Source organism: Mirounga leonina, unplaced genomic scaffold (assembly GCF_011800145.1).
Source record: "Mirounga leonina isolate KUSES-001 unplaced genomic scaffold, KU_Mleo_1.0 Mir_53, whole genome shotgun sequence".
NCBI lineage: Eukaryota > Metazoa > Chordata > Mammalia > Carnivora > Phocidae > Mirounga > Mirounga leonina.
The window spans coordinates 66,963,857-66,989,658 of NW_023270807.1; the positions used below are offsets into that span (position 1 = coordinate 66,963,857).

Consider the following 25,802-nt stretch of genomic DNA (forward strand, 5'->3'; position numbering starts at 1 on the left):
GGAGGGGACAGAAAGCCATGTAAGAACGTGACAATGACTATACCAGGGCCTTTCCACAGAAACAGTTTGGCAATACTTAAAGCCCTGAGTCAGCCCGTCCCAGTCAGCCAGGGCCTGTTGGAGCTGTACTGGCAAAAAATAATTGACCCAAAGAAATAATAATAATAATAATAAATAATAATAAAGTAGTGGTTTGGAAAAGGTTAAGGATTCTGTGTCTGCCATCTGACGTGTCCAATCACAGCCATCACCCTTACATGGTATCAGGATGTGCTGCACGGCTTCCTTTCACCTCCCATTGAAGGCCCCCCCCTCCCCCCCAGTGATTGGTCTAGCCCAGGAGTGGTTTTCAGCTCCAGCTAAGTCAGTAAGGCAAACTTCCAGGCTGGTCTGCCAGTTCTCTGGCCTGCCTTGACTTTGTGGGCAAGTTCACAGGACAGTTCTTCCTGGGGAACCCAAATGGGACATGAACTAATTCAAGAAACCCCCTGTTTTATGTAGCAAGAGCCAATAAAAACGCCTAAATTCCGGGCAGCCCTCACACAGAGCCACGTGGCCTCCTAGCCACCCCCAGTCTTTGGCCTTGAAAGCTGCTTTTTACCTTGTGCCTTGAGAGCAGGTGAGTGAAACAAATCAAAGCAGCTTATATGGAAAGAGCTTGAACACCTATGAAGCGTTTGATACTATATGGGATGCTAGGGGGTAGAGAAGGATTAAGAAACAAAATCTTTTTCCTCAAGGAACTGTCTAGTAGCAGGAGGTAAAATTAATATATTTGAATAGTCAGTAAACAAAACAAATCTTCCAAGACCACCCAGTACGGCTTGCCCTCTGGGACTCCCATTATTTTGTTAGAAGGGAATTTAGACAAAATCATGTTAGTTCATCTCCCACACACATTTTATTGATGAAGAAATCCAGGCCTAGGGAAACCAAAGTGAATTGCCTAAGTCACAGAGCCAGCAAGGAGTGGAGTGAGGACTTGAAACCAAGTTTCTTGTCCTCTTTTTTATTATTTATTTGGCCTTGCCCCCATCCATTAAAAAAAAAAAAAATCCCCTATTCTAAGAGATCATCTTGAACTTGAAAGTCACATGAAGCTTGATTAGCTGCTGAGATCAATAGCGTTTCTCCCCCGGTTTTCGTTGCCAGTAAATGTCCGGGCTGCTTGGGAGGGGCGGAGGGGCTGTAGGGGAGCCGGCCCGGCACAGAGCGGAGCTGAACTTCCTGGCCCAAGAATGTGGGGTTGATCTTTTTCCTGCATGAGACAAGGATCAAGAAAACTGGGAGTTTTCCTTCCATCTTTGAAACTGACGTGTCCCGGGGCTGGAAGCCAATTACTTAATTTTTGCCATCCCGGGCTCCCTCCTTGGAGAAGTGGGGCTGGATTCTTCACCAAAACTTGTGGGGACACTAAGTACTCAAACAAATGGTTCCCAGGCAGCTCCGAAAACAACACCCGTGTGCGCACCGTCCATTCCTCAAAGAGTTAATCTCACTCAGCTCGCCTGTCTGAAATACTAAACCACCGGCACTTTCTCGCCGCCAGAAACTTTTAAGTGTCATTTTCTCAGCCCAAGCGGGTGCAGGAACAAGTTAAAGGTGGGGGGTGGAAGGTGGGAGGAAAGGAAGGCAGAATGTTTCGGTGAAGGAGAAAACAGTGTTTGGGAAAATGGGTCAGCGGCTAAAAAGTAAGGCTAGGCAGGCGACAGCTCTGAACAACTTACCTTAGCACCACCAAGCACAGACAGACGGGCCGACAGGGTGGTCGTGCTCTCTCCTTCTCACACTGCACCTTGGGTGGCTCCCGCCTCCCTCCTCCCTGTCCAGGCCCAGGTAAGCCGTAGAACAGGCTCTGAAGCAGGAAGTGGAAGTTGTATGCAAATTTCTACGGAGGCTAAGAAGCCGCCGCTGAAAAATCTCCCTGTGGGCAGTGAATCAACAGCCGAGAAGTCACTTTATTTCTTAAAACAGAAACCTCCTTCATTCCGTAGAAAAGGCCACTGACTGACCAATTAGGGTGCATTTTTTGTTTCCACCACCCAGCTAAGTAACTGTGGAGGAATGTCCACACGGCCCGGATCTCGGGGCTACCGCATGCCCTAACCGTAGCCGGAGAGGGTGCCTGGGGAGGGGGTTGAACTTGGGTGTTAAGATTGGTTATTCATTAGCAGCTCCAAAGGAGGAGGTTGGGGGCAGATAGCGGGGTGGAATATGAGGCAAGAACTATCTGTAGCTGCTTAAAACATCAGCATTTGTTGCCCTTCACGGTGAGGGAGGACTGGCTGCCCACCCCATGTGAGCGTGTGCGCACCCGCGTGCACACACACACACACCCTGCCCATCAACAGACACGAAAAAAGTGACTCCTTTTAAGAAAACACACACACACACACATGCACACTCCCGTGCACATGCACACACGCACTATTCTCCCTCTGGCTGCATTTTTCATGACCTCAAGTTTATTTCTTCTCCTTTCTGCTTGTTTAATCAGTAGCCTACAGAAGTTACGGTCGAAGGAGACACTGGCGACAGGATGACCAGGGCAGCAGAGTGGGATGGGAGCTGTGGCCTCTAGAGCTCTGGAGTCAGAGGGATGTGGGGGTGAACTCAGTGATGGCACTGGCCGGCTGGGCACCACAGCTAGATGCCTGGGCAGGCACATTGTGCTTCAGGGGCTGGCCTTGCCTACCTGTGGAGAGGCCCAAGGGTCAGCCCGTGCAGCTAGCCATCTCTCCACCTTTGTGCAGGTGACAGACCCGGGAGCATCCCCATCCAGACTGCCAGGTTCTGCTCAAGTAGGTCCCATGAAGTGGGTTGCTCTGCATTCTGCAAGCAGAGGAAACATGGATTGTTTTTAAAATAACATATACAGGTTGTATATGTTTTGGTATATCCTTACAATGGAATACTATGCAGCTGTGAAAACTCATAAATATGTATGTATGTATTTCTACATTCTTTTTTTTTTTTTAAAGATTTTATTTATTTATTTGACAGAGAGAGACATAGCGAAAGAGGGAACACAGGCAGGGGGAGTGGGAGAGGGAGAAGCAGGCCTCCCACCGAGCAGGGAGCCCGATGCGGGACTTGATCCCAGGACCCAGGGATCATGACCTGAGCCGAAGGCAGACGCTTAACGACTGAGCCACCCAGGCGCCCCTATTTCTACATTCTAACATGGAAAAGTGGCTCTGGGATATTATTAATTGAGATATATGATCTCATTTTTGCCAATATATATGCCAGATAAACACATATACATACATATATAGATTCATGTTTGTTCACTGCTGGTTGGCACCTGACACACTGCCCAGAACATAGTAGGCAATCATTCTCTATCTGTCAAATGAAGAAATCATAAATGTCTGGAAAAATACATGCAAACTGTTAAGTGGTTGTCACCTCCAGGGGATGAGATTGAGGGGAACGAGTGAGAATGGAGGACTTTTACACTATTTACACATATGAGCTGTTTGAGTCTTTTTTCCACAAGCATATTTTTTTTTAAATAGTATTTATTACCTTGGCCTTGAACTTTCTGCCTCAAAATTATTATTTTAATAATAATCTTTTTTAGTTTAGGGAAAAATAGTTTTCTCTGTACAGCAGCTAGTCCCAGGATACTTGGAGAACAGAGAAGAAAAGAATGTCAAGGGGAGGAAATAAGGAGAGCCAAGAAAAGGGGAGGGGTGAAAATCATTTTCATTTCTCTTCGATCCCTTATACGGCTTGGGAAAAGCCTGGAAGATGCTTCTGTCAAGTACTACCTTCGGAATACAACCCATCAGGAAGAACTGGGAGAATCTTCTTTTCCATTTCTCCTCCCAACTGTTTCCCCAGATGGGAGGCCTGAGGAAGGAAGATAACCAGGTACTAACCAGGTGCTGTAGGAAGATAACCAGGTGCTAAAGTGCTGCTTTTAATAGCTGTTAGCTGGGCCTTCCTCCTGTCTCCATTTATCCTGAACAGAAGGGCAGGCACCTGGAGGAACAGGTTAATGGTTCCTACCTAGGGCCTTTGCTGGGGCCCTTATTGAAAGCAGCCTGAGGACGTAAACTGTTTAGAGAGGGTATTCTGAACAGGAGAGAGTCTTGTCTGAATGTGCCACAGGCAGCTACAGGGAAATGTGGACGCAGGGGGAATGTCAGGGAGTCTGGGAAATGAGCACCTCTGTTCCCTAGGAGTCCCCACTGGTGTTTTCAGACTAACGCATACACCCTTTTAGCTGCCATCACGGAGAACCTACCATACGCTACCTGTCAGCTCCTTTAACCCTCCAGCAGTCCCGAGAAAGCCATTTACTGTCATTCCCACTTGGCTTTTGGGAATCCAAGGCTCAGAGACATTGAGTAACTTCTCCATGTTTACACAGCTAGTCTATGGAAAAGGATTCCGGAACTGTCTCACCTCCGGGGGGATGTTACTTCTTGTCCCTTCTTGTCATGTTGTGCTCTGTCCTTCCTACATGCTCAGGTGCCCACAGGTAACTTCCTTTGCATAACTCTTGACAGCACTCAAGAAGGAAAAAAGCTGTAGGCAATAAAAGGGTGGCGCTGAGACTGCCAGTCATAGGGTGCCGCGGGTGTGTATACGGGGCTAGCTGCTGTAGACATAATAGGTAGAGTAGCCAAGATGGGGGTCAGCTCTCTCCCCCACAGTTGGAAGTCTAGGAGGGGAGGATTTGTGTTTGCCAGCTTCTAGAGCTGCTCAGTATTCTTGCAAAAGACATCCTTAGATGAAAGTCAGCTCTTCCCACCTCTGTAAACCAAACCAAACAAAGCCATTTGGACCTGATGTTCAGAAACTCTCCATTCTGCAGTATTAATCCATGAAAAGAAAGGAAAAAGGGAAAGACTCATTCCTTGGAGGAGCCTTGATTTTCCATTTTTAAATGGTGTTATTTCAAACGCTGAAAGGGCAGAGTGAAACTATGGCACTCCAGAAGGAATTTCCCTGAGAAGGGCCCTTGTTCTGACAGCTCTGTGGCATGGCTGTTGAGACAATGGCAGGACGAGAAGAAACACCCAGGCTCCCAGGGTCTAGTCCAGCTCTTCTGGGTATTCCAGTCCCCAAACCTTTAGTGAGTGCTTGCCTTACTCCACACACACACTAGGTGCTAGGCATGCAAACTGAAAGATCCTCAATGGGTTCTTGTGTGTCTTTCAGAAGCAAAAACTGTGTAAGTTACATTTCATAGTTAGGATGGTTATAAGGAAGAGAAGGATAAGGAGGAGGAGGAGGAGGAGAGAAATTAAGGTTGGTGAGGATGTGGAGCAAAGGGAACCCTTGTGCACCGTTGGTGGGAATGTTAAGTGGTGTAGCCACTGTGGAAAGCAATATGGCGGTTCCTCAAACAAAAGAAAAATACAGTTGCCATATGATCTAGCAATTCCATTTCTGGGTATATACTCTAAAGAATTTTTTTAATACCCAAAAGAATTAAAAACGGGATCTCGAAGAGATATTTGTACATCTATGTTCATAACAGCATTATTCACAATAGCCAAAAGGTGGAAACAACACAACGGTCCATCAGTGGATGAGTGGATAAGCAAAGTGTGATCTATCCATACAGTGGAATACTAGTCAGCCTTAAAAAGGAAGGAGATTCTGACATGTGCTACAAACATGGCTGTACCTGGAAGACATTATGGTGACATAAGCCAGTCATAAAAGGACAAATACTATGTAATTCCACTTATATAAGCTACCTAGAATAGTCAGATCCATAGGGACAGAAATTAGAATGGTGGTTGCTAGGGGCAGATCAGAGGGAGGAATGGGGAATCATTGTTTCATGCATATAGACTTCCAGTTTTGCAAGATGAAAAGAGTTCTAGAGATGGATGGCGGGGATGGTTGCACCGAATGTGAATGTGCGAAATGCCACTGAACTGTACATTTAAAAATGGCTAAGATTGATAAATGTTATCTTATATGCATTTCACCACAATAAAATATAAAATAAATAAAATAAAAATCCCCAGAGCAGTCGTGCACAATGGGTTTTTTTCACCTCATTTTCCAGGTGAGGAAAGGAAGGTGCAGAGAAGTTAAGTAGCTTTCGAGGGCTACACAGCCGGGTTTGAAGGCCGAGCGAACTCTCGAAGAAAGCCACGCTGCCCCCCTCCACCGAGCTGTCTGGTACCTGCGGGGGGGCCAAGGATGCCCCACATAGGCTGAAGCCACACAGATTCATCTCCTCTCTGTGCCCTTTTCTTTCTCTAGACTACCCTTCTTCTAACACTGCCTTTCCTAGTGTCCTTATTCTCTCCTCTGCCTTCCCCTCATCAAAAGGTGCTCTCAGGAAAAAAAACCTGAGCACTCATTTATACCTAAGTTACATGGTGTGAATTTAAATCAGTATGCCACCTCTCTGAGGGGTGCTTGCATTTTAAGCCTCATCACCCTCTATGAAATGAAAACCTTTGTTCCATATTAAAGGAATTTCAGGCATCAGGGAGCAGGCGGGGAGAATCTGGAGGGTGGTGTTGGCAGGCAGGGCAACCCGAACCCAAAGAAATGCATTCAATGGTGGAAACTTTAGGCACACAGTTAGAAGGGAGATCTATTTTATGGGCAGACTGATCTTTCAGGGCTCCACCAAGATGTGAGGTGTGGACGCAAGGGAGTTAGGTGGACATTTCACGTTAAACCCTCCCCTTCGAGCAGACTTGGTTGCCTGACTGCCAGACCCTAGTCTTGCTTGGCCTCAGAACTGTGCACATCCTCAAGAGAATCTAGAGGGTTGATTTCCTCAGGGCATCATTGGCCTGACAGTTCTCAATGCCTCTTCTCTTGTTATAGCATGAAATTCTCGTCTCAAGCAGCTAGGTGCAGTAGTTGGAGATCTCTGGCCAAAGAATCTGAGCATTCACTCCTTTAGTGTCGAGAATGCACTTTACGCACACATTAACATAGTACGTTGTATAGAATCGAAGGCAAATCATGTGGATGCAAAAAGCCTGTCTTCTGGGCGCTTACAACCTAAGACTGGGAATTTCCCAGGGAGTGGAACAGACATTATACCAATAGCGTCCAGGTTAAGAGCCTGGGCTCTGAGTCAGGCATCTGGTTTGGGTCCCTATTCCTCCGCCTGCCAGTTGTGTGACCTTAGGGAAGTTTCATAACTTCTTTGTTCCTTAGTTTCTTAATCTCTGGAATGGGAATAGTAAGGCCTCTCTCTCTCACAGGTGAGTAAGGCTCCAAAGGTAGCAGTTCTCCTGGCTTTGTGTGAGGAAAGGGGAATGAAGCCTCTCCCTCAGCACAGCCCTTGGTGAGTGAGGACCAGGGTAGACTTTAGCCCCATTTGCCTCCTCAGCCAGAAAAATGACACAACTGTGTTCTGCCGCTCTGTGAGATGAGTATGAAGAGCAGATTACATGATCTGTGTGCAGTCTCTGGCATTGTGCTCAATACATACTAGCTGCTATTATAATAATAAATACTAACTATCAAACAAATGCGTAACTCAATTAGAATCGGTTATCAGTCAATACTGTAAGGGGGAAAAACAACAAAATAGTAGATAATACAACTATTCATATGTAGCAGGAAGATGTACTTTTATGCTACCAATTGACTAAAGGAGTATTATATGTCAGAGAATTTACTACAGATCAGAGCATCCAACCACATGTGAGGACCCAGCTGAGGAAAAACCAAAGGTCGGACCACACACCTGGTGAGGGCTTTTGCCCGCCTTGCTCTGCACTCTGGTCTGGGGACAGACGGACGACTTCACCTCTAGGCCACCTGAAAGCATAGTTGTCTTCTCTCTCTAAGCGTGCTACCTTGGTGATGACACCTTCCTGTCAGAGAAAAAAACATGGATTCTTTTCACGTCAGCTTTGCCTACTTGGCAGAATGCATGTAGAAGTAAGAGTTAACAGAGGTAGTGGTGCTATCTATAAGAAAGATGTTCTTAGAATTGTATCTTAAAAACAATAAGATCAGGAAATTTTACTCGTGTGTGTGTGTGTGTGTGTGACAGAGAGAGAGAGAGAGAGAGAGAGAGAGAGAGATTTCATTAGTAGATTAAGCCAAACACAAAACCAAAACCCTGCAACACTTTTTCTAGGATTTAGTTTGTCCTCATGAGCTCCCATCCCACTAAAGAGTCAGGGAAACACCTTAGGCTTCCATTCAGAGCAATTCAGTCTCAATTCACTCTCTCCTTGGCAATTATTCAGTCTTTTGGTATTTCTGCCTCTTTCTCTTCAAGATAGGGTCTAGCGGTAGAGGAAAGCCTATGTGTCTTCATGGTGGTGGCACAAGGCCTCAGGCCCATGTTGTGGCTTTCCTGTTCTCTGTGGAAATAGTCTTTGTCTCACTGAGCACCTTGCTTTTATCTGAAGATGATGACAATGCATGACAAGCAAGTCCCCTTTTAATGCTCACCTTGGCTTTCCTAGAGGGGTAGGCTGACTTGTTCCTCCCCCTCTCTAGGAGACTCTCTTAAGGAAATGGACCCAGTTTCAGCTCAACCCAATTTAGGTTGTTGATGTTTGCAGCAGTGGCTGAAAGTGAACCCTAAAATCCAGTCTCTTTTTCTGCCACAGTAATAGAATCTTTAGTTGGGCAAATGGCTGCCCAGAATAAAGACTATACTACCCAGCCTTCCCTGTGGATAATATGGCCATGTGGACTAAGTTCTGATTAAGAAGATAGGAAAGTGGGCACCTGGGTGGCTCAGTCATGATGCGTCTGTCTTCGGGTCAGGTCATGATCTGAGGGTCCTGGGATTGAGTTCCACATTGGGCTCCTTGCTTGGCGGGAAGCCTGCTTCTCCCTCTCCCACTCCCCCTGCTTGTGTTCCCTCTCTCACTGTGTCTCTCTCTGTCAAATAAATTTTAAAAATCTTAAAAAAAAAAAAAAAAAAAGAAGATAGGAAAGTGTCATGCCCTTCAAGGGAAGAGGCATGATTTCCTCTTTTTTCCACTTATCATTGGCTAGACTGTGGATTTAGTTGTGGATGTAAGCTTTTGGGGACCATGTGGTTGACAGTAACACCCCAAGAATGGTAGAGCAGCAAGATGGAAGTAGTCTGGGTCCCTGATGACACCAGAACTTATATTGTAGATATGAAATAATATATGACTCATATTTGACTTTGATTTGCCTTATTGGAATTTTCCCAATTTTCTCAAGCCCCATCCCCTCCAATAGTCTCAGGTAGGAAAAAGATTTTCCTTGAGAATTGTGGGCATTTCCATTATTAATAATCTCAAGAAGAGTTCAATCATGAAAAGGATTTGAGGACTAAGATTGGCCTTGGACCAGAATGGGAGAATCAGCTCTTCCTCTCTTGGGCCCCTTGAATAGGGCCAGGACCCTGAATAGAGGGCATGTCTTCTGTGGGGAGGTAAGCTAGTCTATGGGAGGAAGTCACAGACTGGGACTCTCTGAATATGGGTAGTTCTAAGTTGGAAACAGACAAGCAAACGGGATCGTGCTGCTGACTGGTACCTGAAGCTGACAAGGTAGCTGGAGCCATAAGACCCTGACAACCCATGAGACAACATCTCTCTCTCTCTCTCTCTCTCTCTGTGTCACATACACACACACGCACACACACACGGTAGAAATGTCAGAATTCTGGGGAGCTCATAGGCCCTTTGAAGAAGCTTAATTTCTAGCAATTGAGGTAGCTCAAGCCCTCACACTTTGAATCTTTTAAAAGAAGTCTTACCAGGGCACCTGGCTGGCTCAGTCAGTAGGGCACGCGACTCTTGATCTCAGGCTTGTAAGTTCCAGCCCCACATTGGGTATAGAAATTACTTAAAATAAAACCTTTTAAAAAAATAAATAAAATAAAAGAAGTATTACCTGACATTTGGGTGGGAGGCGGAAGGCTGGTGCTAATAACAGCTGGGAAGGAGGTGATGTTTGCCCTCAACCTCTTTTCATGGATCAGTTTCCTTCATTGGTTCCAGGTGTCCTTTCAGAGTGCCATCTTCCCAAGAAACTCCTTTCACAGAGAGGGTTGCTGCCTGTTCTGTCCCACCTCCTCCAGCCTCCCAGTGTTATTGCCACCAGGCCTTTTGCTCTCCTTGACCATTTCCTGCCCCAGATCTGGTCAACCCCCTGCCTTCCAGTGCACCCCAGGTTCATAAGGCAGATGTGGAGTAGGGAATGGAAGGAAGCTTAGGCCACAAGGCTAGTGAGCGGTGGGGCTGGGACTTGAATTCATGCAGTCTAATTCAAGGCTCTGAGCTCTCTGCTGTAAGTCCTCCAGACTTCTGAGATCATCTTTCCTCTAACAAATACGGTGATGTAAATCTATCTCCCACATCCTGTGGGAAGTCCAGCAACTCCCCACCATTTCCAGGGCTTCTGGGACAGTCGGGGTTGAGTTATATTCTCCTGCTTATTCCCACTTAAGTCCCTGGTCCCTTCAAGTCCTTCCAGCATTTGCTGGCCTCTCTCCCTGTCCCTTGCCCAGTGCAAGAGTGCTGTCTGTCTCCCTTCTTCCCTGAAACACACCTAAGCCCCAAACTGGCAAGTTAAACCCGTTCCTAAGGACTGGGGAATGTTTGGTCATAACAGAGGGTTGCCATACCATAGTAGAGCTCTGCAAAGAGCTGCAAATTCAAATGGGGCATGGCTGTCTGCAGGCTCCTTCCTGCACTTACAGGGATGGGGCAGAGCCCGGCTCTCACCCCCTCCATGCTCTTCCTAATGCCAGCACCTCCGAGGGGCCTCATGCGTGGACACCCTGGCCCATGTTTAAATTCTGTACCACCCCCTTGGAGAAGAGGCCTGCACGGGATCAGGGAATTCTATGGTCCAGAGGACGGCAGAGGCTCGGTGTGGATACACCCAATTGGTCCCAAGCCCGGGTGCTGGCTGGTACAGCTGCCTGAGAGCTGAGTCATCTCGCCCTACCTCTGCCCTCCTGCTACCACATTGGTAGCCCGAAATCAGCTGCGGTGGGGTAGGAATATGTACACAAGGAGAACTGGCAAACTTCCAACTTTCGAACTTTACAAGTCAGTTTTTTGGTGTTTTTTTTTTTTCTTTCCCTTGGAAAGCCTGTTCATCAGTACACCACTGGCTTTGGACACCTCACCCAAGCACAGGGGCGCAGCCAGGAAGAGGCCAGAGCAGAACCCTCTAAAGCAGTGGTTCGCAGATTTTGCTGCGTATTAGAATCACCAGAGAGCTCTGATAGTGAGCTGGCAAAACTTTAAATAAAGTTTCCCAGGTAGTTCCAACGTACAGCCAAGGTTGCAGAGCAATACGCTGAAACGTGTCTTATCAGAATGCAGTGCATGTAAATTGCCAGGGCGTGTTTTAAGTGACAGATTCTGGTTCAGTAGGTCTGTGGTGAGGCCTGGGATTTGGATTTCTAACGAGCTCTCCGGGGCTACCGACCAATGCTGCTATTCTGTGGACCACAGTCAAGCAGCGAGGGTCTCAAGCGCAGGGCCCTTTGCTTTGCCTGCCATGGAGAATTTCTCCCCGGAGTTACCTTTCTCCGTAAGCCTTGACTGTAGCCATTTTGGGAACCTCTTCTGCCTCCTTTCAACATATTCTGGGTAATGGGGCCACGGTCTCCCTTGGCGCCTGGGGAAAAACCCCAAATTCCTGCCATTTCATTACATGGGTCAAGGTTCTGATACCCATGGTGGCCTTATGGAGGCTGATGGTAGTTTACAAGGTCCTGCCTCAGTGTGGGCTGGGTTCTGTCTCAGCAAGTTCATATTTATTTCAAGGCCGGTCCCTGGAATGACTTATTTGGGGATGTTCCTCATAGAGATGGGAAGTGAGATCTCATCTGAGCTGCCCCAGTGTCTCCATGGAGTTCTGTTTAACAGGCTGTGCATCTTGACAAAACCTGCCACAGAGAGGGTGAGTCTCGGTTTCAGGCAGGGACGGAACATTCACTAAGCAGGACTTGCTTGCCCGCATCTGACACTGGGGCTTTACCTAGGGTGGCTCTGGTTTTCCTGCTCAGAGGCACAGTATTCTCAGGATAACCTGGAAAGCCCCAAGTCTTCCCTCGTCTGCAACTGCCTTTTCCTTCAATATCTACTCCAAGTGATAGCGAATCCCTACCTCATCTCCTCTTGGGCTTCGGACGTGCCTTACAGCCAACTCTGATTTCCTGTTGGCACCGAATAGGGGTACAGTTCAACCTCCCCCACAGTGAGAGCCCCTCGCCCCCTTCCCTGTCCCTCCCATGCTCCTGATCAGCTCACAGGGCCACTATCACCACTTTGTGACACCGAACAGATTTTAGCTGACGGTTTAGGGACAACGGAGGGGAATGACAGCCCAGGGCAGACCAAGTCAGCAATCTTAAAATGAACTCTGAAGCCTTCCAGCGTCATTGGCCATCTTTCACCTTAGGATCCCTGACCTTGGTGTGGCTCCCTCTCTCCAGAGACCTCTTCCTCTCCCTCCCTCCAGGGTCCTTGTCTCGGCACCACCCAGGCAAGACAATAGTTTTGCATCTTTATCAAGGTTGTACTACCTACTTCTTTTTCTTGGTGGCGACTTTCTCCTTCCAGACCACTGTAAAGGATCTCACTTTTTACGGCCAAACATGTCCCATCGGGCTCATTCCATAAACAGCCATTTCCCACTGAGATCAATACCAAGTGCCAAAAGCAACCATTACTTTATCTTTTTGTAATGATTTTTTTCTTTCTTTTATATCAGAAATTCTAGGAAGATTACAAACAAATTAGGAAATGGTTTGGTGATTCCTCAAAAAGAAACATACCCAAAAGAATCGAAAGCAGGGACTTGAACAGATATCTGTACACACGTGTTTATAGCAGCACTATTCATAGAAGTCAAAGAGTGGAAACAACTCAAATGTCCATCAACAGATGAATGGATAGAGGCGTGTGGGTGGCTAAGGCAGTTAAGTGTCCGACTCTTGATCTCAGCTCAGGTCTTGATCTCACGGTTGTGAGTTCAAGCCCCATGCTGGGCTCCACGCAGGGCATGCAGCCTACGTAAATAAAAAACCCTAAAACCAAACAGATGAATGGATAAACGAAATGTGGTATAATCTATAAGATGGAATATTATTCAGCCCTAAAAAGGAATAAGGTCCTGATACAGGCTACAACATGATGAACCTTGAAAACATTATGCTAAGGGAAATAAGACAGACATATGAGAACGAATATTATTTGATTTCACTTGTATGAGATACCTAAAATAGTCATATTCATGCAGACAGAAGATAGAAGAAAGGTTACCAGAAAAGGGGGGAATGAGGAGCAGTTTGTTTAAGGGGTGCAGAGTTTCTGTTTGGGATGATGAAAACATTCTGGAAATTGGGAGGTGATGGTTGCACAACACAGTGAATACGCTCAATGCCGCTGAATTGCACGTTTGGAAATGGTTAAAATGGTAAATTTTGTCATGTGTATTTTACCACAATAAAAAAAAGAGCCAAATTAGGAGTCTTGGCTCCTTCATCTTCCACACCCTCAGGCAAGACTCTTCTCCGAACACGTCCCTGGAGAGCCCCAGAGGGGACAGGTGAGGGCTGAGGGCAGGGCGAGCTCACTCCCACAGCACAGCTGTGCCCATAGAGCAGGAGGGGCTGTTTGTCAGATTCTGCTTCTCGTTGGGACTCAGCATCAACGCTTGGCTCACGTAAGCCTTCCCTCTAAAGATCCCAAATGTTTTGCTGTTTTCAGTTTTCACCTGTCTTTTGATTGGGTTGAAGCCAGCTCCCTCCCTGGGATTAATATTCACAACAAGCAGCAAACGATTAATTTAACCAGTTGAAATTTATTGTGCACTCGCCTTAACTCAAAGCCAGCTTCTGCTGGGTGTTTATTTTTCACCGTTGATGCATGGCACATGACAGCCCCTAAGCATCTGAATTTAAAGCACACCATTGTACAGAATTCCTGCTGCCCCCCCTTCTTCTTGCCCGACCCCCTGAAATCTACAGAGCGCTGATTCCCACACGGTGTCTCAGAGAAGGTAATTCTCATCACTGGCCTTGGGGAACAGTTGGTAGCCTTGAAGCAGTTTAAGATTCGGATTTCATGCCTGGTGCATCGAGCTGGTGACTCGTTTCATTTCAGGGGACTTCAGTCAATAAATTCTGACTTGAACTTACAAACACATTCCCACCCCACCCCCCAGCCATCACAGAAACAACTAGAGTCTGAGCTTGCCTCTCAGAGCATGAAACCCTCTCCGCTGGGTCCATCCTTACTCAGGGCTGCATCACGCAGCTCATCCAGCCCCAAACCCCTCCCCTGCTGCCTCCCTTGCTTCGCCTCAGCCCACGGGCCCTCCCTGCAAAGTGACTGTCTGGAGAGGACTCTAACTGCTGGTGCCTAACAAGGCAGAACAAAGGCCCGCGTGCTCGCAGAGTTCCATTTGGAGTGCACGACAATTTCAAAGCACAAATGGAAAAAGAAAAAAAGAAGGTTTGAAATCTATAGCTGGCTTTTATCAAACCAGAACTTGTAGCTCTCAAATGACAATCAGCCAGCAGCTAAAACCCACGAGGCATGGTTCTTCCTCGCGGCGTCTGGCTGGCTATTAGCTACCAGCAGCCTTCTGACCCTTTTTCCAGAAGGAAAGTAACATCTGGCAGCTGACAAAGGAGCTGGCAGAGCGGGCAACTTTTGCTTCTCTGGAAGCGAATATAAGATTGGCAGGAAATAAGGCATTTAAAAAATGACGATTATAGGCATTTTCACTTGCTTTTCTTTATTATGCTTTTGGGTTCTGGCTCTGATTGCTAAGATGTATTATGTGCTAAGGAGCTTTGATGGCATTTTTTTCTTTTTTTGCAAAGTAGATGTCTTCTCTTTTTTTTCCCTGTTCACAAACACTAACCCAGATAAAGGTGCATTCTCTGAGTGTTGTCTACTTAGCCCTCTGCAAAGCAGTCGTTAATAAACAAAGATGATAGACCAATGGCCATGTGATAGTAGGAGCTTAGTGTGGTTCGGCTGCCTCATTAAAACATGGCTTTGGTTTAGCTGGTCCTTTCGGGCAGGGCCCTCTGCGGTGTGTAGCAGCTGGGGAGAAGTGAAATTGGGATGAAGTAAAGTATAGGTGGATTAACTGGCAGTGGTGTAGGAGAGAGATGAATTTAGTCTAATTTTTCTCTTCTACGCTCTGCCCAGCTCTCCATTTTGCCGCCAGGAAGGGCAGAAATGGTAGGGATAGCGGGAGGAGCCAGCTGAGGAGCGAGCCATGGGATGGATAACCATCCCTGGGAGAGTGGAAGGCCATGGTGTGAGGATCCCACACTTCGGCCACTTGGGTTCTAGCTGCTTTGCCACTCACCATGTCTCCCGTCCTAGGGCACAGCACTTTGGGACTGTAGCTAATACATTATTTGCGGCATTGCTGTTTTTATTCTGATAATCATATTACAATCTGCTATTGTAATGGTTGACCTATATCAAGAGTTTTAATTAAAAATGTACATGTTCGGGCGCCTGGGTGGCTCAGTTGGTTGAGCGACTGCCTTCGGCTCAGGTCATGATCCCAGGGTCCTGGGATCGAGTCCCGCATCGGGCTTCCTGCTCTGCGGGGAGCCTGCTTCTCCCTCTCCCACTCCCCCTGCTTGTGTTCCCTCTCTCGCTGTGTCTCTCTCTGTCAAATAAATAAATAAAAAATCTTTAAAAAAAAAAATGTACATGTTCAAGGTAATGTTTGTCCAAAGAGCACCAAATGGATGACGGCAAAAAGCCTGGATCCTGAACCCATGTGGGCGACAGGATAGAGAAATACCTAGAAGGTCAAAAAGATTAGACTAGATGGAAGAAGTATGTTTCCATCACAGGCTTAAATGACACACATGTGTATGCATTTTGACTCAGTAAGCAGAGAATTTTCAAGACAATGGATTCTGCTTTTTATATTCTTGCCTAAGGAAAAAAAATTAGTCGATGTTGAGAGGAAGGCTTATTTTTCAAGATGGGCACATGGGTTTCTATATGCTCCCTTTCAAGGACCCATTAAAATGATAATGAAGGAATATGAAAAAGGTATAACCCCACAACATGAAGAAAATGGAGAAGCAGGAATCTGTGGACAGTGGGAGAAAGAAGGTAAGAGAGAGGACAGTTGGTTTGCTAAAGAAGTCCTCTCTACCATTTGTTTTTTAAATTGTGTAGATATATTACTCTGGTAAAAATATGTATTTTTTTAAGTTGGAAGGGATTTTCGTTGTCTGTTCCTATTCCGTTTATTTTTTATTTTTTTAAAAAAGATTTTATTTATTTATTTGACAGAGAGAGAGATAGTGAGAGCAGGAACACAAGCAGGGTAAGTGGGAGAGAGAGAAGCAGGCCTCCCGCCGAGCAGAGAGCCTGATGCCGGGCTCAATCCCAGGACGCTGGGATCCTGACCTGAGCCAAAGGCAGACGCTTAACGACTGAGCCACCCAGGCGCCCCCAAATCCTCTATTTTTAAATTGGCTTGTTTGTTGTATTGATATTAAATTGTGTAAGTTCTTTACATATTTTGGTTAGTAACCCCTTATTGTATGTATGGTTTGCAAATATCTTCTCCCGTTCAGTAGGTTGCCTTTTCATTTTGTTGATGGTTTCCTTTGCTGTGCAGATGATTTTCAGTTTGATGTAATCCCATTTGTTTATTTTAGCTTTTGTTGCCCTTGCCTGAGGAGATTGGTCCAAAAAAATATTGCTAAAAATGGTGTTAAAGAGTTTACTGCCTGGGTTTCTTCTAGGAGTTTTATGGTTTCTGGTCTTACATTCAAGTCTTTAATCCATTTTGAATTTATTTTTGTGTGTGGTATAAGATGGTGGTCCAGTTTTATTCTATTGCATGTACTTGTCTAGCTTGGCCAATACTAGTTATTGAAGAGACTGTCTTTTCCCCATTGTATATTCTTGCCTCCTCTGTCACAGATTAATTGATGGTATATGCATGGATTTATGTCTGGACTTTCTATTCTGTTCTACTGATCTAGGTGTCTGTTTTCCTGACAGTATGATATGTTTTGATTACTATTGATTTGTAGTATAGTTTGAAATCAGGGAGTGTAATACCTTCAGCTTTGTTCTTCTTTCTCAAGATTGCTTTGGCTCTTTGGGGTCTTTTGTGGTTCCTTACAAATTTTAGGATTTTTTTGTTCTAGTTCTGTGGAAAATGCCATTAGTATTTTTTTTAAACCATGTATTTTATTTTAATTAATTAATTAATTAATCAATTAATTTCAAGTATGCTCTATGCTCAGTGTGAGGCCTAAACTCATGACCCTGAGATCAAGAATTGTATGCTCCATGGACTGAGCCAGCCAGGCGCCTTGCCGTTAGTATTTTGATGGGGATTGCATTGAATCTGTAGATTGCTTTCAGTAGTATGGGCATTTTAAAATGTTAATTCTTCCAATCCATGCACATGGTGTATCTTCCCATTTATTCATGTTGTCTTCAATTTCTTTTATTAATGTCTTAATGGTTTTCAGTGTATAGGTCTTCATCTCCTTGGTTAAATAGATTCCTAGGTATTTTATTCTTTTTGATGCAGTTGTAAATGGGATTCAAAAAAATTTCTGATAGCTTGTTACTAGTATATAGAAATGCAACCAATTTCTGTATGTTAATGTTATATTCTATGACTTTACTAAATTCATTTATTAGTTCTAGTAGTTTTTTGGTGGAATCTTGAGGGTTTTCTATATATAGTATCATGTCATCTGCAAATAGAATTTTCGTCTTCCTTTCCAATTTGGATGCCTTTTGTTTCTTTTTCTTGCCTAATTGCTGTGGCTAGGACTTGCAATATTATGTTGAATAAAAATAGTTGGCGTGGACATCCTCGTCTTGTTCTTAATCTTAGAGAAAAAGCTCTCAGCTTTTCAGTATTGAGTATGGTGTTAGCTGTAGATTTGTCATGTATGGCCTTTATTATGTTGAGGTATTTTCCTTCTATACCCACTTAGTTGAGAACTTTTTTCTTAATTAGATGTTGAATTTTGTCAAATGCTTTTCCTGCATCTATTGAGATAATTATATGATTTTATCCTTCATTTTGTGTTGTTGGATTGATTTGTTGATGTTAAATCATCCTTGCATCCTTAGAATAAATTCCACTTGATTATGGTGTATGATCTGTTTAATGTATTGTTGAATTTGGTTTGCTAATATTTTATTGAGAAATTTTGCATCTATGTTCATCAGGGGTATTGGCCTGTAATTTTCTTTTTGGTGTCGTGTCTTTTTCTGATTTTGATAACAGGGTAATGTTGGTCTTGTAAAATGAGTTTGGAAGTGTTCTTTCCTCTTCAATTTTTTGGAATAATTTGAGATGGATAGGTTCTAACTTTTCTTTAAATATTTGGTAGAATTCACCTATGAAGATGTTTGGTTTTGGGGAATTTTTAAATTACTGATTTAATTTCATCACTTTTAATTGGTCTATCCTGATTTTCTGTTGCTTTTTGATTCAGTCTTGAAAAGTTCTGTCTTTCTAGGAATTTATCCATTTCTTCTAGGTTTTCTAATTTATTGGTTTGAAGTTGTTTGCAGTAGTCTCTAATGATCCTTAGTATTTCTGTGGTGTCAGTTGTAACTTCTCTTTCATTTCTGATTTTATTTATTTGGACCCTCTTTTGTTATTGATGGGTCTAGCTAGAGGTTTATCAATTCAATTTTGTTTATCTTTTCAAAGAAACAGTGTTTAGTTTTAGTCATCTTTTGTCTTTTTTTTTTTTTTAAGCTCTATTCTATTTATTTCTGCTCTGATCTTTATTGTTTCCTTACTTCTACTAACTTTGGGCTTTGTTCTTCTTTGTCTAGTTCCTTTAGTTATAAATTGTTTATTTGGGAGTCTTCTTGTTTCTTGAGGTAGGTTGTATTGCTATGAACTTCCCTCTTATGCTGCTTTTGCTGTGTCCCATAGATTTTGGAAAGTTGTGTTTTCACCTTTATTTGTGTCGAGATTTTTGATTTTCCTCTTTGACTTCTTCATTCACCCATTGGTTCTTTAGTGGCATGTTGTTGCGTCTCCATGTGTTTGTATTTTTCCAGTTTTCTTCTTCGAATTGATTTCTAGTTTCATACTGTTATGGTCAGGAAAGATGCTTGATATGATTTCAATCGTCTTGCATTTATTGAGACTTATTTTGTGGCCTAACAGGTGATCTATACTGGAGAATGTTCCATGGGCACTTAAAAAGAATGTGCACTCTGCAGTTTTCTGATGAAATGTTCTCCATATATCTATTAAGTCATTTGGTCTAATGTGTCATTTAAGACCAACATTTCCTTATTGATTTTCTGCCTGGATGATCTATCCATTGAGGTAAGTGGGGTATTAAAATCCCCTACTATAATTGTATTACTGTCAATTTTTCTCTTTATGTCTGTTAATATTTGCTTTATATATTTAGGTACTCCTATGTTGGGTGCATAAATATTTACAAATGTTATATCTTCTTAGATTGATGTGTTTATAATTATTTAATGTCCTTCTTTGTCTTTTGTTACAGTCTTTGTCTTAAAGTCTATTTTGTCCAATATGAGTATTGCTACCCTGGCTTTCTTTTCACTTCCATTTGCATGGAATATCTTTTTCCATCCCTTCACTTTCAGTTTATGTGTGTCTTCAGATCTGAAGTGAGTCTCTTATAGACAGCATACAGGTGGGTCTTGTTTTTTTTTTTAATCCTTTCAGCCACTCTGTATCTTTTGAATGGAGCATTTAATCTATTTACATTTAAAGTAGTTATTGATGATAGGTACTGATTGCCATTTTGTTAATTGTTTTCTAGTTCTCTGTTCCCTACTTCAGTTTTTATTTTATTTTTTATTTTTTTATTTATTTATTTTTTTAAAGATTTTATTTATTTATTTGAGAGAGAGAGAATGAGAGACAGAGAGCATGAGAGGGAGGAGGGTCAGAGGGAGAAGCAGACTCCCCGCTGAGCAGGGAGCCCGATGCGGGACTCGATCCCGGGACTCCAGGATCATGACCTGAGCCCAAGGCAGTCGCTTAACCAACTGAGCCACCCAGGCGCCCCCTACTTCAGTTTTTAATCAAGACCACACTTATACCATCTGAAAGGTACAAGGTGCCACCCTGTTTTATTTTATTTTTGATTTTGTTTATTTATTTGAGAGAGAATGAGAGAGAGAGAGAGCATGAGAAGGGGGAGGGTCAGAGGGAGAAGCAGACTCCCTGCTGAGCAGGGAGCAGGATGCGGATGTGGGACTTGATTCCGGGACTCCAGGATCATGACCTGAGCCGAAGGCAGTCACTTAACCAACTGAGCCACCCAGGCGCCCGGTGCCACCCTATTTTAAATAATCCCTAGAGAAAGCAACACTAGCCTCTCCTTAACAAAGCCACTTCATTGTCTGACAATCTTCTTGGTTTTGATTCATATTTTCGTTGCAGCCTGAAGGTGAGAATGTCCTGTCTGAAGGAGCCAATGCACACTCAGGGAGTAGCCCAGCTTTGTTCAATGAAGTAAAATATCCAGAGCTGTTCTCTTTATGTTTTCTACAGCAACACATTTTCGTATGTGATTAAGAAACAAAACAACAAAGGGAAGAATGTACTAAGCTTATCAAAGTACAATGTTGCCACTACACCAGAAAAACTGGTTTTGATTCTATTTCTGGTGCTGTTAGGCTGACCTTCGGGAACCAAAGATGTTTTGCACTGAAATGAAGATTAACACTTAACGGCTCTAGTCAGCCCATGGCTGGGGGAAGCGAGAGCGGAGCTGCTGGCTACTGGGGGCTGGGGGCCACTGGGCGGTAGAGGGGCCGGACTGGAGAAGCTGCCAGTGCTACTGGGGCTACTAAACTGCAGGAGTCTGCCGAACAAGCTGAGGGGAACTTGGACAGAAAACCCCCTCCTCCTGCACTGTCTCCATCTTATTTATTTGACAGAGAGAGACACAGCGAGAGAGGGAACACAAGCAGGGGGAGCGGGAGAGAGAGAAGCAGGCTTCCCGCCGAGCAGGGAGCCCAATGTAGGGCTCAATTCCAGGACCCTGGGATCATGACCTGAGCCGAAGGCAGATGCTTAACAACTGAGCCACCCAGGCGCCCCTTCCCAACTATCCTTATTGACAAAGCTTCACCTTGTGCCCGCTGCAAAGGAAAACTATTTAAAGGGTGCATGTCTGTTTTTGAATAGCAGGCAATGAGGGATGAATTTGGAGTTAAGAAGCAATAAATTGAGGGTGCCTGGGTGGCTCAGTCGTTAAGCGTCTGCCTTCGGCTCAGGTCAGGATCCCAGGGTCCTGGGATCGAGTCCCACATCGGGCTCCCTGCTCAGCAGGAAGCCTGCTTCTCGCTCTCCCACTCCCCCTGCTTGTGTTCCTGCTCTCGCTCTCTCTCTCTCTGTCGAATAAATAAGTAAAATCTTAAAAAAAAAAAAGAAGCAATAAATTGATCACTGGCGCGCATTTTAGAAGAGAAAGAAAAGATCAGGGTAATGCTGAATCCTGTGGGATTCTCTAGTGTTACGTTTCCAGAATTGGCAAGCTAGAGAAGGTATGTTGGAGTCGGAGAGCCTTCTGACAGTCCAGAAATTACACGAGGTAGTTGACAGAACTCTATATCTACATTAGATGGGATTATTAAATGTTGCTTCTAGGTGGACAGAGAGGCTGGCAGACCTTGAGTTGGCGACCTCTTAGTCCGCCTCCATTCCTAGATGTAGATGAAACTGGTGGCACGCCCACTAATTTCACTTCCTCCGGCAAGCACAAGAGGGGACAACATTCCTCAGACTCCCGGCTTCCAGGTGAAGCCTGCAACAAGTTCTGATAAATAGGATGTGAGAAGCAGTAATAAATGTTACTTCCAGATCTGGCCCCTAATATGTCCCATCAGAATATCTGTTCATTAATCCTTCACTGATGACCAGATGAAGGCGGAAGACTGAGCAGCAGGCTCCAGAGAAGCTTGAGGGTATGGCGGTATCGTGAGAGAGAGAGAGCCTGAGACATAGCTCCCAGAAGAGAGAACGCAGGAGAGCTGCTCAACTCAAATTAAACTAGAATATGACTATATTGTGTTAAGTCTCTGAGACTTTGGGGATTTTTGTTATTGCAGGTAGTATTAATTTCCCTGACTGATACACCAGGTAAATTAAGACCCCTACCCCCCCGGACAGCTTATCTGAAACTGAAGTAATGGAGAGAGAGTATCCATTATTCCTTTTTTTTTTTTTTTTTGAGCTTGTCAAAATGAAGAAGCTAGATTCTGTATAGTTAGTTGTTGATACAATTAGGTTCAGCATGGAGACCCACACTTGGCCTCAGTGCACAGAGAACTTGGGCTGAGGCAAGAAGGGAGCACTTCTCTGCCAAAGCTCAGCCTCCACTGCATCAGGGGACCCCACTCCGTGCCCACACCACGTGCCCCAGGAAGAGGCCCAAGGTCTGGGCTCTATTCTCCCCATTATTCACCGAAGAGCAGGGGCAGATTCGATCCCTCTGTAGATATTTAGAAAAGGTATTGTCTTCCATATTTAAAAATACATATATAATTCTGCAGATAATATGTGAATATACATTTTCCCCCTTTCAACATGCTCAGACTCTCTTTGGGTACGTATCGGGAAGAAAGGAAAGATAGGGCACATGGGTTTTCTGCCATCCACAAAACACAAGTAAGATCTACTTCTGAGGCCTCTTCTGTTTTATAGCTGTCAGGCTTTCAAGCCAAACAGGAGGACCTCCCCCGCCCCCGCCACCCCTTCTCTGGGAGAACCTTCAGCCCAGACCCCTGTGATTCCAGGTCCTGCAGAGAATCACTCTGACGTGTCGGTGGTGTCTTTACATGACATCGGCGGGGTTAGCACAGATCTCCGGAAGGGCTGCCTCCTGGGATCCAACATCTCGTGAGTAAATCACTTTCAGCAGCCGCAAGGCACTGCATAAAGTTTATGTAGGACGGACATAAATCTGGGTCTGGAAAGAGCACAGTTTCCTGTGGTGACAGGCAGAGAGGCTGAGGTGCTTTACCACCACTCACCCCTTTTATCGGATTGCAAATTGTATCAGCTGGAGGCCTTTGGAACGGAACAGAACACAAACGGGGGTCTGCAGGGTCTGCAGGCGGGCCAGCCCGTCAAACTCTGGCACTCAGCCTCCATCCCAATCCAAACTCACAACAGCCTTTTATGCCGTGAGCTGTGCTTGGTGTGGGAGATCTGTGACCCCGAAGGCAGCAGCCTCGAACCCCTGGAGGAGGCGGCGGCGCAGAGGTTAGGACCGTGGAGCCCAGCATCCGGCACTGTGTGCTCGGTTCCTGGCTTCCCCCACTTAGTAGCTGTGTGACCTTGGGCAAGTCACTTAGTCACCCTGTTTGCCAGTTCTCTCAATGACGAAATTGGGCTAATAGCCTTACTACATCAATTAGAAGAGAACATAGCATCTCAGGGGCTAATTTGGAGTAGTAGGAATCAGTCTAAGCATGTATAGGGTGCGGGACTCTCCCCACCTCCATGCTGGAGGCCATGTTGTCCTTCATGAACACAGAAACTTTTTGGGCAGACACAGAGGGCCAGGCACATAAAAATCAACGCAGAATGAATACTTCCCTGGTTGTTCTCTTTCTCTCTCTCTCTCTCTCTCCTTTTTTTTTGCCCCAGGCAGGTGGTGGAAAGACCCTGGTAGGGACTCAAGGGACCTGCTTTTCCTTCTCAGCCCTGTCGCAGGAGGCATGGACCACATACTTGATCTTCCTGGCTTTCATTTATCGATAGATGGATGCCTCCAGCAGCTGACTGAGGCCTTGAAGTTAATCTGGTCCATATTCATAATATTGACAATAGCGGTAGCCTCTGCTACTCTCCATATTGAAAGTCCTGTGTCACTGTTCTTTTGTTTGTTTTTAAGATTTTAATTTTAAATAATCTGTACACCCAACGTGGGGCTCAAAGTCACAGCCCTGAGATCAAAAGTCACATGCTCTGACTGAGCCAGCCAGGTGCCCCCTGTATCATTGTTCTTTTTTTTTTTTTTTTTTTTAAGATTTTAATTTATTTATTTGACAGAGAGACACAGCGAGAGAGCGAACACAAGCAGGGGGAGTGGGAGTGGGAGAAGCAGGCTCTCTGCTGAGCAGGGAGCCCAATGCAGGGCTCGATCCCAGGGCCCCGGGATTATGACCTGAGCCGAAGGCAGCCGCTCAATCGACTGAGCCACCCAGGCGCCCCTGTATCACTGTTCTTAGTGCTTTATGTGAACTGGCTCAGAATTACCTTTGATAGGAGGTAGTTACTCCTTTTATACCTACTTTACAGATGGGAAAACTAAGGAAGAGTGGTTAAATGACATGTTTTATGTACATTACCTCATCAGATTAATACATATGGATTAAGTGTTCTATTACAGAGGACAAACTGAGGCTCAGAGAAGGTAAACATTCCACCTGTCCCCAAAGAGAGAGTAGACTTAAAATTAAGTCCTTATAACATCTCTTTTAAGATGAGCAGTCTTTCTCAATTATTTTAGTTTTTTTTATTGAGGAACAATTTACATTCAGTAATGTGCACTAGTATGACGTGAATAGCTCAGTGGATTTTGACTTATGTATTGACTAATGTAACCACCAATCTGATCAAGATTCAGAACATTTCCTTCACTCCAGAAGGTTCCTCTGCGCCCTCTCCCAGTTAATATCCCTCAACCCCTAGAAAATCGCAAGGCCAACTTCTATTACCATTGATTAGTTCTCTTTGTTTTTGAACGTTGTATAACTGGAATCGTATGGAATGTATTCTTTGTGTCTGTTTCTTTCACTCAATATTATAATTTTGAGATCTTATCCATATTCTGGCTTGAATCAATAGTTTCTTTTTTTTGCTGTGTAATATGTTCCCCAGTATGAATTTATTCACAACTCACTGATCCCTTCCTATGTTGATGAACATGTGGATTGTTTCCAGTTTAGGGCTATGACGAATAAAGTCGCTGTGAATAGTCATGTACAAGTCTTTTTGTACGTGTATGTACTAATTTCTCTTGGATATATAGCTAAGGGTGAGATGGCTTGGACATAGGGTAGTGGGCATATGCTTAACTTTACTGCCAGTTTTTCAAAGTGGTACAATGAATTTATATTCTTAGCGGCAATGAATGACCTTTTAGTTGTTCCTCACCCAACTTTGGTATTGTCAGTCCTTCTGTTGTTGGCTGTTCAGTGCTATCCCACTGTGATTTTAATCTGCGTTTCCTTGATGAGTAATGTTGTTGAATACCTTTTCCTATGCTTATTGGCCACCTAGATATCCTCATTTATGAAGGGCTTGTTCAAGTCTTGTGCCCATTTTTAAAATGAATTGTCTTTTTCTTATAGATTTATAGTTCTTGATATATTCTGGGTATGAGTACTTTGTAAAAAATAGACATTGGCAGGGGCCTGGGTGGCTCAGTCAGTTAAATGTCCGACTCTTGATTTCTGCTCAGGTTATGATCTCAGGGTTGTGAGATTGAGCCCGGAGTTGAGTTGAGTCCTCGTTCAGTGGGGAGTCTGCTTGAGAGTCTTTCCCTCCACACCTCCCTTGCTTGTGCCTTGCCCATGAGTGCCTGCTCTCTCTCTCTCTCTAAAATAAAATAAATAAATCTTTAAAAAAATACATATTGTAAATATCTGCTCCAAGCCTGGGAACTTGCATATTCACTTAATGTTGTTTCTGATGAATATAAGTTCTTATGTTTAATAAGATCCACATTTATCATGTTTTACTTTAAATAGTTGAAATCTTTCATTTATTTATTTATTTTTATAATTATTTTTTTTAATAGTTGAGATTTTTTTTTAAAGATTTATTTATTTATTTGACAGAGAGAGAGACAG

General features: G+C 44.3%; 1 protein-coding gene across 4 annotated transcripts in view; it reads right to left on the bottom strand.

The window, feature by feature from the left end:
• Window positions 1-10,254, bottom strand: part of TRAF3IP2 (TRAF3 interacting protein 2) — a 48,505-nt gene extending 38,251 nt beyond the window's left edge. Inside the window, exons 1-2 of one of the 4 annotated variants that reach the window (XM_034991845.1) lie at window positions 9,838-10,254; window positions 2,696-2,832 (exon numbers count right to left, since the gene is read on the bottom strand). The gene's annotated coding sequence lies outside the window, so the exon portion shown is untranslated. Of the gene's footprint in view, window positions 1-1,727; window positions 2,007-2,695; window positions 2,833-9,837 lie in introns of those variants that run through there. The other 3 variants (XM_034991846.1, XM_034991843.1, XM_034991847.1) reach the window with 3 other exon arrangements.
• Between the last annotated feature and the right edge of the window lie 15,548 nt (window positions 10,255-25,802).